Raw genomic sequence first — 13,082 nt, 5'->3', positions numbered from 1 at the left:
TGGAAGTTTGGGGCCAATTTGTTATTTTGTTTTCTTTATCTATGTCGATGTGTACTGTGTCCAGCTTGTCATCCATCACTGACAAGCTGCTTCCTGCGTGGTCATCTCTGCCGAGGACACTTCCTATTGTGTGTTTCTTTTGGATTCACAGACTCATTTCCAGCCTTCCAGTTTGCTTCTTTACAGAGTCTCAAATTCTTTGCTGAATTTGTCCTCTATGTTTTAGGCTTTTGCTTCAAATTGCTGTTTCGTTCAGTTTTTCTGACTTCCTTGTCTGGATGCTGAATTGATCTCCATACTTCATCAATCCCTTTGAGGGTTCTGTCGGTTTACCTTTTAAAATCAGGACTCTGAACTATTTCTCTTTTAGTTCAGCCTTAACTTTGGTTTTCAGTATCGAGGTTTTATGATCTTGGGGTGACAATGGCTTTTCTCCCATCTTACTCTGTGTTTCATTGTTGTGTTTTATACACTCCTTGGGATAGAAGTGCCTTTGGCATTTACTTTTTTTCCCCTTTTCTGTACTCTGTATGTTTATATCACCTTCACACTAGTTTCCCAACTGAATTGTCTTTATTTGAAGACCTATTGTCCATTTCTATTTGGAGAAAGTATCCATTGTTGTAACATATGCTATGATTGACAGGAGGTATGTCATTTGTGTCCAGACAAAGTTCAGGGCACTGACCAGGAAACACATAGTTTAAAATTATTTAGGGCTAAAGGTCTCTATGGCTATGTAGTAAAATCAGGAGAAAGTGAGAGAGGAAGAGAAGGAAAGTGTAGAGGTTATAACTATAAAATAATTATAATAATAAAATAAAAATAGTATACAGTAGGTGCAGAGAAGGGAGGGACAATCATAAAAACCCATATCAGAGCAGCATGAGCTCAAACAAAATAATTAAGCAAGTGAATGAAAGTGAAAATAAATACAAAGTATAAACGAGAGGAAATAGTATGACCTCAGTCAGCTAGTTTGGTTGAATATGGTGTCTTCCCCCTTTCCCTGTCTTTTGTAGCAGTCACTCTGGAGATGCTGCAGTTGTAATTCAAACAAGTCCTCCATATGTGTGTTCCTCCCACTGGTGGGGGGGAGTTTTCGTGGAGGCTTCTGGCTTTTGCTGGGATGCCCCGCCCCCATCTGACACACCCCCAAAGCCACTTGATTCCTCACCTGTATTCTGCAGGCAATTCTTTCTACTGGAGGTTCTCTGTGCCTGAGGAGCTTCAGGGCTCTGAAAGTCTGCATATGTTCCTTTTCTTCTTCCTGTTGTGCCAGGCGTGCCTCTGAATCTGGAGGGCAGGTGCTGTGACTTCCGTGTTTTGTGCCTCTGCATGCATAGCCTGGAGGTGCATGGATGGTCACAGGGAAGGGGGTAGCTTATTAAGAAGGGCACAGAGGAGCTTGGAGGTGTGCTATTGTTTGCTCATGGCCTGACCAAGAAGGTATATGGGAACAAGACAGTCTGTGGTGCTCTTTTGTGGATCATTAGCATAGTCCCACCCCCTCCCTCCCGAAGGGTTTTCTAGGCAAGCTCCATTGGTTGAATGAAGCCCCAGGGTGGACTGAGGGCCGCTTGTGTTTCTAATAAGATCATCTCTGAAATTTCTCTCTTTGGCTATTGTATCTTCTGCCTCACTGTGCAGCCAGTCACTGGGGCATGGCCCAGGGTCAGGCTGCTCACTCGGGGGTGCCTGTGGACAAACACATGTTTTTCTTTCTGTAAATCAGCTCATCAGAGCTGAGGAGACTGGGCTTTCCGAGCCTCTTAGAACTGAGAGTCCTGTGTGAAAGGTGTGGATTCTTGAAAGACGTGGGACTTACACAAGAGTTACATTTTCTGACCCGTCTCTCTGTCCTATTCTATCTACTTCTTACCAGTACCACAGCGTGTTGATTATTTAGCCCTACACTGTCTTGAAGTTGGTTTAATGCCAATTCTCCAATGTTGATGTTTGTTTTGTTTTGTTTTTGTTTGTTTGTTTGTTTGTTTTCCGGTATTGGCTTAATATTGGGTTTTGTTTTTTTTTTTTTTTTCCAAAAAAGTTTTTTGTAGTCTTTGATAATTTCACACATGTATGTAGAGAATTTTGGTCATTTTTTCCCCCTACCATTCCTCTTCCTAACAAATCACCTCCCTACTTTGATACCTTTTTATGTGTGTTCTACCCACTGAGTTTCCTTAGCGTCCATCCGTCGCCTGTGTGACCATGAGTTGGGGCTGTTCATTTAAAAGGTGGGAGCTTAGCAGCCATGAGTAATTGCAGCTGCAGGGAGCTCATGGGATTTCTAATATGAATTTTTAAAATTATTTTTAAAATATTTGTCTTATTTTTGAGATTAAAATATAATTACACCATTCCCACTCCCTTTTCTCATATTTTTTAAAAATAAAATTTTCTCTTCCATATAACATTTAGAATCACATTCTTTATATTCAAACTATAGCTTAGTAGTATTTTGATTGATATTTCCATAAATCTTTTAGAAAAAGTTAGAAAGGTCTGCCCATGGAGAGTCACATATTTTCACAGTCTGGACATTAGATTTATCCATTGAGTATGGAACATAGAGGTTATTTTCAGAAAGTAAAATCATACAATCTAGCTGGTTATGGTAGGTCATGCCTGTAGTGCCAGCACTGGGGCAGCTGGGGCAGGAAGATTATAAATTCTAGTACAGCCTGGCTGCATAGAGAGAAATTGTTGGAAAAAAAATCAACCAGAAAGACAACCAAAACAAGACAAAAAAGAATATGTATTCTAGATTGCAGCCAATGTAGTCTATTTTGTGTTTGTGACTTCCATTTTTTCAAGACCCAAGAATGTGTGGTGGGATTTGTGGCCATGGCAGAGTGATCACAAGAGGGTTGGAGCCATCACCATGAGTTCCGCAAAGAGCCAGACAATGTAGCTGTAGTCATGTCTTCCAGTAGGAAGCCCAAGGACACCCTGTCAGCTAGAGGATGGACAGTGGAACGGATGGGGCTCGGAAACTCATAGACCTTCATTTGTATTCTCCCCAAGACATCATGAAAATGCCACATCAAGCATATAACCCCAAAAGGTGATGATCCTGCCATCTCCCTGGCCTTTGTTGAGATGACTTTAACAAGTTGTCAACTCATTTAACTTTCACGCTTTTGACGACAAAAAAATCAACCACCAGGGTGCCGCGTGCTAGCATCCTGTGTGTCCTCAGTGAGGTGAGCTGCTTCCCCTCATTGCACACCAGGACCCGGAGTCCTTAGATGAAGGTCACTGAAGCCTTCCCATCAAAACAAGGGCTCATTTTGACTTCATTTACATCCTCATCATTCAAGATACAGCTTTGTCAGAAATTGATATTTGACACCATTCTCTCCCCTAAAATGGGTGTGTGTGAACATATGGTGTAGGAATCAATGGGTGGGATTTATGTAAAACTCACCCGATCCTCCGAGTCAAATGCCTTTTAACATTTTTGTTTGTGTTCTCACCAAAGTATTTTTGAAATCATATTGAATCTGTCCAACACTCGAGATTTAGCTTCTAAATGCTTTAGTAAATCATAAGTAAAATGATTTGAACTTATGATCTCAGTTGCTTTACAATATTAGCTTTCAAAAGCAAAGTGGGCGTACTTTAAATTATCAAGAGACCCCGAATCAAGGAAAAAAAATTCTGAAAATAAAACAGTAATGGTTACAAGGTACAAAACATATGAAGTCATCTTAATTTTGACTTCACATTTGATTTAAAAGTTGCTGCTATATGTGTGCACATTTGTGTGCTTGGATGTGTGTGTTCACATGTGTATGTATGCATGTGTGGAGGTCAGAAAGCAAACAACCTTGGGCTGTTGCTCAGCAGGTTGCAATTGCCTTGACTTTTAGGAAAAATGGAGGCATGCAGTCATTGCCCTATGATGAGATCCCACCAATAGGAAGCGTACCACTCAGGAAACTGTCCTGTCAAACACCAAGGACTTCTTCAGGGCCATGATTTAGAAGCAGGGCCAAGATGGATTATCTACCTAACCATAGTTTGACCAAGACTGCTCAATTCTGCCTACCTTTTATGCCCTTTCCAATTCTGCTTCTAAACCTATGGGCAATGTCAACACCCACAAACAAGCTTAAAATACTTTCATTTTCCCCAAATGGCTATTTTTATTAAATTCCTTTCCTGTCCTTTATTTCCACAAAAAAGTTTTTATTTGCTTTTTGTTGTTGTATGTTTTTGTTTTAATTTTGTCATCACAATGCATAGATGTCATTATGTGTTCTCAGGCTAACCTTGAACTCATGGCAATCCTCCTGACTCAGCTACCAAGTGCTAGGATTACTAATGTGAGGCATCATATGTGGTCTCAAAATGACTTCTGTGTGTGTGTGTGTGTGTGTGTGTGTGTGTGTGTGTGTGTGTGTGTGTTTTATATGTATGTGTGTTTATTCATGTGGGTACATGTGTATGCAGGTGTGTGCACATTAGTGTACACCTCATAGAGAAGGCAGAGTCAGCCCCAATTGTCATTTGTCATTCTTCAGGAGCAGTCCACCTTGCTTTTTGAGACAGGATTGCCAATGGCCTGGGATTCCCTATGTATGCTAAGTTGGCTAGCCAGTAGATCTAGGGCTCTACTGTCTCTGTCTTCCTAGTATGAACATTACAAGGACACTCTTTTTATGGAGGTTATAGGACTTGAACTCAGGTCCTCATGCTTATATGGCAAGCATGCTACTGTCTATCTCCAACACTCCCAATCCTTTATCACTGTGTGTGTGTGTGTGTGTGTGTGTGTGTGTGTGTGTGTATTGAGTGCATGGATGTGACATATTGAAATTCCTGGAAAGTGAACCTCTCTGGCCTAGGATTCCTATCTATAATCCAGAATGCCTTCATGCTTATAAAAAAGAAATTTCATTGTTATGGGTGAGGAGTGCAGCATTCTACAGGATGGACAGGAGGCAGGCTAGCATCCTGTCCTTTGGTCCTTTGGCAGCATCTCCCCATCTCCTCTCTCCATATATCTTAGAAACTTGTCAGGTGGCCGGCTCCTGCCAGCCCTTCCTTCCTACCCACTTTCTAGAAGACTTTAAACTTTTTTGAAAATTCCTCTGTTATTTCTTCGGCTTCCATGAGGGCACTAGCTAGACATAGTCTCAGCCTGCTCTTGATCCGATTTCTACTTTATTCTCTGAAGAAACCCTCACGTCAAATTAAAATGCAATTATTTTCTTATCTTGATAATACCCTGTAATTTCTCTAATGTGGTTTCAGAGGCATGATAAAAGCAAATGGGTCTCTCATCTCCAACAGCAGCTGTAAACCAGAGGGACCAGAGTTGCATATGTCAAAGATTTGACACGGATGCATATTAGGCCATCTTCAACTCCACCAGGAAACATCAGCCTTCCTCAAAGAGGTCCTGGGGACCAGCCATTTCAATTAAGTTGTTTGTATTACCAAGCCTATTCCATGAGCTCAGGCCTAGCTGCCCCATGTGACAGCATAATGGGCAGGGTTAAATGACAAAGATAAGTCATCCTGTCTAGTCACCGTGTTTGTCAACACACATAGGCATTCTTCAGCACTCTACATATGCGTTCCTTTGAGACTCAACCCCAATGCCACCAGCTGTGGGATGGCATGTTCACTCCCTGCTTTGCTGGACATCGGTGCTTTGGTGTGTTCTCAAACTGTAACCCAAGCCTGCAGGTCAGACCCTCTTGGATTATACTTACTGCTTGACCTTGTACAGACTCTGAACTCTTAGAGATTAGAGGATACTCTCACGTTTGTCCTTCAAAGGAAGTGGTTGGCAATGGTCTGTCACATAGCATATACTGGAATTAATAAATACACATATCTGCATGCCTAGGAATTTGCACATAAAGCCAACTATACAGAAAATAATGCATGCACTTGTACATAATACATTTTCACTCTGGTGTTGATGATCCAGGGTCTCAGGTAGCCTCTGCTGGCCTAGAACTCACTATGTAGCTGAGAAAGATCCTGATCCTTGACCCCCTTGCCTGTTCAGTCCATGTTTTCAGCAGTGTTTCTCCTCAGTACTCATTTAAGGATGCACACACTGAAGTTACCCGGGCTTGCTTATCCTGAAAACCATACGGATTTATTACAAATTGCAGAGTTGAGCTATCTCACTATACAGCTCTATAGAAGCTTCACAGATGCCCGTATATTTACATCTGTGCACACAGTGTCTGCAACTATGTGGAGTGATTAGAACCACAAGGGTACGGAACAAATCCCACTGCTTTATTAGGGGAGGGATGGGATACTGATGCGCTAATGAAGTGCATGTGATTTGGCTGCCTTGGCATTTTATCTTGTTTCCCATGAGTTCTTCTCAAGGTCATGGATTTTTCCAGAGGGGAAAGCAAACGCGGTATTCTTGGAGAACTCAGGACCTTTAAATGCACCACAGGCAGCGTGCATGATGGATTTAATGTGGTTTAGTCCACAGTCCATCCGTTTTCGTTACATTTTTGAGTGGGAACAGAGGGTCTTAATAAAGCGGGTGAAATGGAAATCCTTATGGTATTTGGTTGCTGATCTCCAAACGCTACAACTTTCTTCTATTGAAGTAAGCACTGGGAACAGCTGAGAGGAACAGGGTTCATGTGCAGGAGCGCAGCCGCTCCCGGAATGGCGATGAAGCCATGGTGCCCTCATGTCCTTCATTGGAGAATCTGCATTTCTCTTCTGAGACAAGATCTCACAACCCTCTAACTTGTTTCTCTGGCTGGCCTGTAACTTGTTATATAGACCAAGATGGCCTTATGCTCACAGCTACCTGCCTCTGGCTCCCTCCTGGGTGCTGGCATTGGAGGCTTGTGATACCACACCAACCCTTGAGACTACAGGTTCTAAACAAATTACTCAGAACTATCTGTGTTCAGTTTAAGTAACTACGTGGACTGTAATTTTTGACTGTTACAGAAATGTGCCTCAGAGAGACTGAGATCCCACAGGGGCCTGACAGAAGACTCATGTCTCCCTTCCTCCATGCCTCAAATAGGGAGACTGTCAGTGTTCGAACCAACCATCCAGCTGTAAGCAAAATTGCGCCTTCTGACTGAAGATGAGATAACTAGTAATCTTGCAAAATCTTCCAAAAGTCTTTGATGAAAATGACTTGAAAATGAAATTGTATTGGCCCTTTAACAATATACCTGCCGAGGCTAAAACCCTAGGAAGCATTTGTATTTCAATGATATTGTCATGTACTGAGAGGTATAGAAATCACAACAGCTTATATTAAAGGAAACAGTTCCTTGGAAATGAGGCAGCCCATCACCAACCCCTGCTTCATGCACTTCTTTCTTGTGGGTCTTAGGGCTACAAGAGCCTGGGGAAGAATTTGAAGACGAACCCTTCCCTGTACTGGATAGAATGTATGTCTTGGGGGGGGTCTTAGTTCTTAGGTATTGGGGTTCTCTCTTCAACTCACCAATGGTACTTAGTGACCAGTATCTTTTCATTCCCTTCTGACTACATCTGTCCTTCCTGCTCATCTGCACTGCACCCAGCAGTGAAAAGACACATGCAGCTCCCGCCGCCACTGCTGGATTCTGTCTCATTTCACTGAGGTGACAGATAGCTTACAGGAGGATGAACCACAGCACCATCCTGGCTACAGAGGGCCAGTGACCATGCTTCCCAAGAGTGCCAGTGTTCCTTTCGTTCCTGTACCATTGACATTTTTCTAATGACAAAGTCCTGAGAGTCTTTATGGAACTTGTTTGACATATAGATCTCAGAAGATTAAATTACTTCAAAATCCTATTACCCTAGACAAGTGTGTCATAGAAAATTTCTTTTCAGGGTAGGAGGCCAGTGTGGCCCCTGTTTTAGTCAACCAGATAAACAACTGGCAAAGCCACACTGAATTGTGGAGTTATTATGTCCTAATTAGAGAGTGTTTAGGTAAATGCATCTATGTGAGTTCACTCCAATCCAATGACCTGATTTGACACAACACCCTTCTATCATATCTCGTGCATATAATCCACAGTTTTGAAACCAGCACAAATCTTTTATTTTTTCCCCCTGTGTCCCAACTCTCTCTTTCTTTAGTGGACTTCGTGTTTCTTTTCCCCAGGGCTTCTAAGAATCTACTTCTAATGAGTCCCCCAGACAGTGATGCTCAGGAGAGTTCACCAGGAGAGAAGCTGACACCTCATTTCAAAGTAGTTGTTCCTATGAGGTTATCAGAAGGTCTTCAAACAACAGAAGACTATTGCCAGGACAGGGTGATGGGGTCTAGGGGATATTTTACGGTTCCAAATCTCAAATGGCAAAATAACGCCAGAATGGAGGCCTTATGAACCTGGGCTGACCATGTCTTTCAATACGTGTATGAACAGTGCTCCAGTTTTCAGAAGCTTCCACACTTTATAGGACGCCATGACTTTGACTATCCCCCCCTAAAAAAAACTCTGTAGCCTTTATATTTTGCCTTAAGCTTATTCCTTTTATAAGATCTTTGGTAAAAACAGATGTAGAAGCCAAGTTACTTCTGTCGTTATCTTAAACCAATTGAAAATAAAGGACATGCATAGTGCCCTATGCTTCCGTATGTCCTTTTAATCCCCAGCACTGTTAACAGTTATGCAATTGTGTGTCAAAAATTGTTCCGGAATCCTTTGTTTCCCAGCTGAATTTGGTCTCCATCTTTGCAGCATCTGACCAGGTTCCCTCTTTGAGTGTCTTCTTCTTGGTACCAAATGATATTTTAGTCTAGATGATGACAGATGCAGGAAGAGTTTGAGGAGCTTCAGTAAGAGGGGGGTTTACAATGAGGGATACATCTGAGGCACACTGGGTCCCCTAGATGATAAAGCTAAACAGAAAGTACTGGCATTTAAACCCATAACATCCATGGAGGACAGAAGCAAAAGAACAAAGGGGGGTCATCCAACAGCAAGACATAGAAAGAAAAGCCCCCTTTGCTATCCACAAAGCCTGTTTCCCACTTGCTGTGGTCATTGGGTGTCTCTTCAAGGTCTGCCTCCTGTAGCACTCAACAACAGCTTTCCTCACTGCAAGGTAGCCATTCTGCTGTTGGAACTTCCCGAGTAAAGGCTGGGTATCGTTCACGCCATTCCCTGCATTTCATTAATTTCAAAATGCTCTCTCATCTTTCTCGTAGTCTAGGATGATCTGTGCTGCTTGCCAGTGTCTTGGGGGAACAGAATGGTTGTGTATTAATGATCTATACAATTATTTTTTAAAGAGTTATTGTATTTGCGTGTGTTTGTGTGTGTGTGTGTATGTGTGTGTGTGCATGAACATGTGTGAGCACACACATATTAGTGACCTGGGAGACCAGGAGAAGGCATTGAATGCCTTGGAGCTGTGGTGAGCTACCTGATGTGGGTGCTGGGAATTGAACCCAAGTGCTCTGAAAGAGCAGCCAGCACTCTTAACCACTGAGCCATCACTCTAGGACCTTATCCATTTCCTTTCTGATGGTGTGTGTGGACTGTGGGTAGAACTGTTTACATAGGATTTTCAGCTGTCATCCCAAGGCATATGGACACTCTTTTTTGTTTGTTTGTTTGGTCTTGTTTTGTTGTTTTGGGGGTGATTACTCCCTCCAACTACATTGTGAACTGAGAGATTTATGACACTACATATGCTCCAGTGTTAGACTGTCACAGGACCTTTTTCAGACTTTGCAAATCTAGATTAAAATAGCACATCCCTAGTTTGACTTTTGATTTTTTTTTTTCCAGGGAAAGACTCAAAGTAAATAATTCTGCTGACCCTCCTGATGAAAGCTCACATGTCAGCTTTGCCTTTCTTTTCCCCCAGCACTTGACATTGCGTGACTGATTGTCCCTTGCCTTAATCTAGCTTCCTCTTGCATCTACCACAGTCTGGTAAAAGTCACTGGGGTACATGTCAAAGACAATCCCTGCTCTCCATATAACTGTGGCGAATGTCCTGTCCATTGGGTAGATCAGAGTAGGGGTTCGATGTTTAGTATTGTATCATCCTTGGTTATCATGATGTTCTTCTTGTAGGTTTCTAGGACCCTCTGGGTCCTTCTATTTCCCCATTTCCTATATTTCTCTTCCCTGGATTATGTGGAGAGCAGAGACTGACTTTGACATGAACTCTGGTGCTCCATATTTGACCACCTCCCCTTGGTGGGGAGGCCTGGTGGCACTCAAAGAAAGAATAAGCAGGCTACCAAAACGAGACTTGATAGCCTATGACCATATAGTCGGGAGGAGGTCCCCCTCGGTCATAGACCTAGAGGAGGGGAATAGGATGAAAGCGGGAGGGAGGGAGGGAGGAATGGGAGGATACAAGTGATGGGATAACAATTGAGTTGTAATCTGAATAAAGTAATATAATTTTTAAAAAGTCACTGGGGTTGTAGGCAGTGACAGGGGCTATTAGCTACCTTGCTCAGGACTGTTTCCAGTGCACACTGCCACAGCTATTCTCACAACAGTAAGCTGTAGGGACGTGATGGTCACAAGTAAGAAGCTGAGGTAGAGAGAAGGGAAGCACATTTTCCTCATCCCATGTTACACCTCTAATAAGTATTAGTATTTCTTTTTTTTTTTCTATTCATGTTAATGGATAGCTTTTATTTTTCTTTTCCTTTTTAAAATTTATTTAGATTACATCTCAATTGTTATTGCCTCACTTGTATCCTCTTATTCCTCGCTCCCTCCCTTTTTCACCCTATTCGCCTCCCATAGGTCTGTGACACGTGGGATCTCCTCCCCCAAGATATGAACATAGCCTATCAAGTCTCATCGTGGATGCCTGCTTATCCTTTCTTTGAGTGTCACCAGGCCTCCCCACCAAGGGAAAGTGGTCAAATATGGGACACTAGAGTTCATGTCAGAGTCAGTCCCAGCTCTCCACTCAACTGTGGAGAATGTCCTGTCCACTGGCTAGATCAGAATAGGGGTTCAATGTTTACTGTATGTATTGTCCTTGGTTGGTGCAGTAGGTTGAGCAGATCCCCCTGGGTCCAGATCCGCCCATCATGATGTTCTTCTTGTGGGTTTCTAGGACCCTGTGGATACTTCTATTTCCTCATTCTCCCTTATTTCCCTCACCTAGAGTCCCAATAGGCAGTCTCTGCATCTATCCCTATCTCCTGGTAAGTGAAGTATTAGTATTTCAAATAAAGTCCCTTTCTTGCAGAGTGAGACCGCCAACCTTTAATACATATTCCAGTACAGATTTGACAAAGAGTCACATGCAAGGCTTTCATGCTTGCCTTAAATAAGAAATGTATAGACTGGATAAAAAATTTTGCTAAGAGAATATACAATAATAGGTGTTCATGTGTGAGAAGGCTAACTAGTCTTGCAAGAAATGACTTAAATACACATCAACTTAAATTTCCCCTTATTAAAATGACTCAGCTATTTCAGGTATAGAGGAACTAAGGATTCTGTGACGCTTATTTTTAGTTAGCTGCTGCTACAGATATTACTTGGAATTAAAAAAAAACAAAATTTCTAACATGCATCTCATTCATTCTAATTACTGGCATGTTCCTATGTGAGTGAGTTTTATACTTAAATGGAGATATAAATAAATACATATTTACAATGCTAACTTCTCCTGGGGGCAAATATCAAGTATTACCCAGGTCTCTTGCTGCCTTAGATACATAAGATAGCATGTAGCACTTTTCTCAATGTAAACACCAAGAAACGATGTCTCTCAGTCAATTAACTATTGTGAATTCCATTTTTCATCTGGGGAGGAGGAAGATTAGGATATATCATGTCTTCTGGGGGAAAGTTCTCGCTGTTAGATGACTAAATAACCTTTAATATTCTGGCATTTCCGTCTAGCTGGTTATGATGCCTTATGATCTAATTAGCATTTGGTATTTGGTATCTCCAGTGACTAACAAGACCATCCAAATTAAAGCACTTCAGATTCTAATGTCGTGTTGGAAAGTTCTATTAAAATGGGAGGGAAACACTGTCTGCCTCCACTCCTCACATTTTACCTTTGGGTTTATGGTGAATGTTTAATCCTCCGATGAGAACTTAATGACCTCAGAATGTCACCTGCTGCAGTCTCGCAAGCTCCCTTCTGAGCTGCACTGGTGTGAAGGATCTGAAAAATTCAATTCCAGTTGTTGAGAAAAAAGTTCAAAACCTGCATATAAAAATCCCAACAGCCTATCTTTATATATATATATATTCTAAAAGTTCTTACAAAGAAATATACAAACCTCTAATTCCTGTGGCCTTTTTAAACTGTAAATATTTGTAGCTGTAAAGATGGCTCAGCGGTTAAGAGCTGCTGCTGCTCTTCCAGAAGACCCAGGTTTGGTTCCTAGCACCCATATGCTGTGCATAATTGTCTGTAACTCGAATTCCAGGGGCTGTACATGCATGTTGTGCAAATATATGCAAGCAAAACATGTGTATACATAAAATACATTTAAGAAAGCCTGTAAGTCTTTGAGATTAAAATTTTATACTATTTATCTATGAGGATTATGATAATTTTACATACACAGACACATACATAGGCACACAGATGCACGCACATACTCACATACACAGATACACACCCACTCACATGCACTTCTTATGAAATGTAGAATAAAGGTGTTACACTGCTGAAATTTTACATTAACCAAACCTTCAGCATTTTTCTTAAGTAAAAACTATGAAAGAAATTATTCAAAACCTGGCTATAATAGAGCATTTCAAGTAAAGAAAAAAGTACACCTCTTAATGTTATATGTCACACTCAGTTACCCTGCATCCTTTGTATATATATATTACACACACTCATACACACACACACACACACACACACACACACACACACACACTGTGCACAGACAGCAATCATTAAGCAAGCTGAAAATTTCATTTTGATAAAATTCAATTTAGCCCACAATTTTGCCCTAGTATAGTCCTCTTCCTCTGAGCCCCAGTTTTCTCCTTCTGAAAGGAATATCTACACCCTTAAATGTGTACTCTGTTCAAAACCACAAGTATCTGATCTGTATGGTCATCAGAACAAGTGTGGTTGGTGCCAAGGACAAGGAAGCAGGAAGAAGA

Source organism: Acomys russatus, chromosome 32 (assembly GCF_903995435.1).
Source record: "Acomys russatus chromosome 32, mAcoRus1.1, whole genome shotgun sequence".
Taxonomy (NCBI): Eukaryota; Metazoa; Chordata; class Mammalia; order Rodentia; family Muridae; genus Acomys; species Acomys russatus.
Note: the sequence above shows the minus strand (reverse complement) of the source record.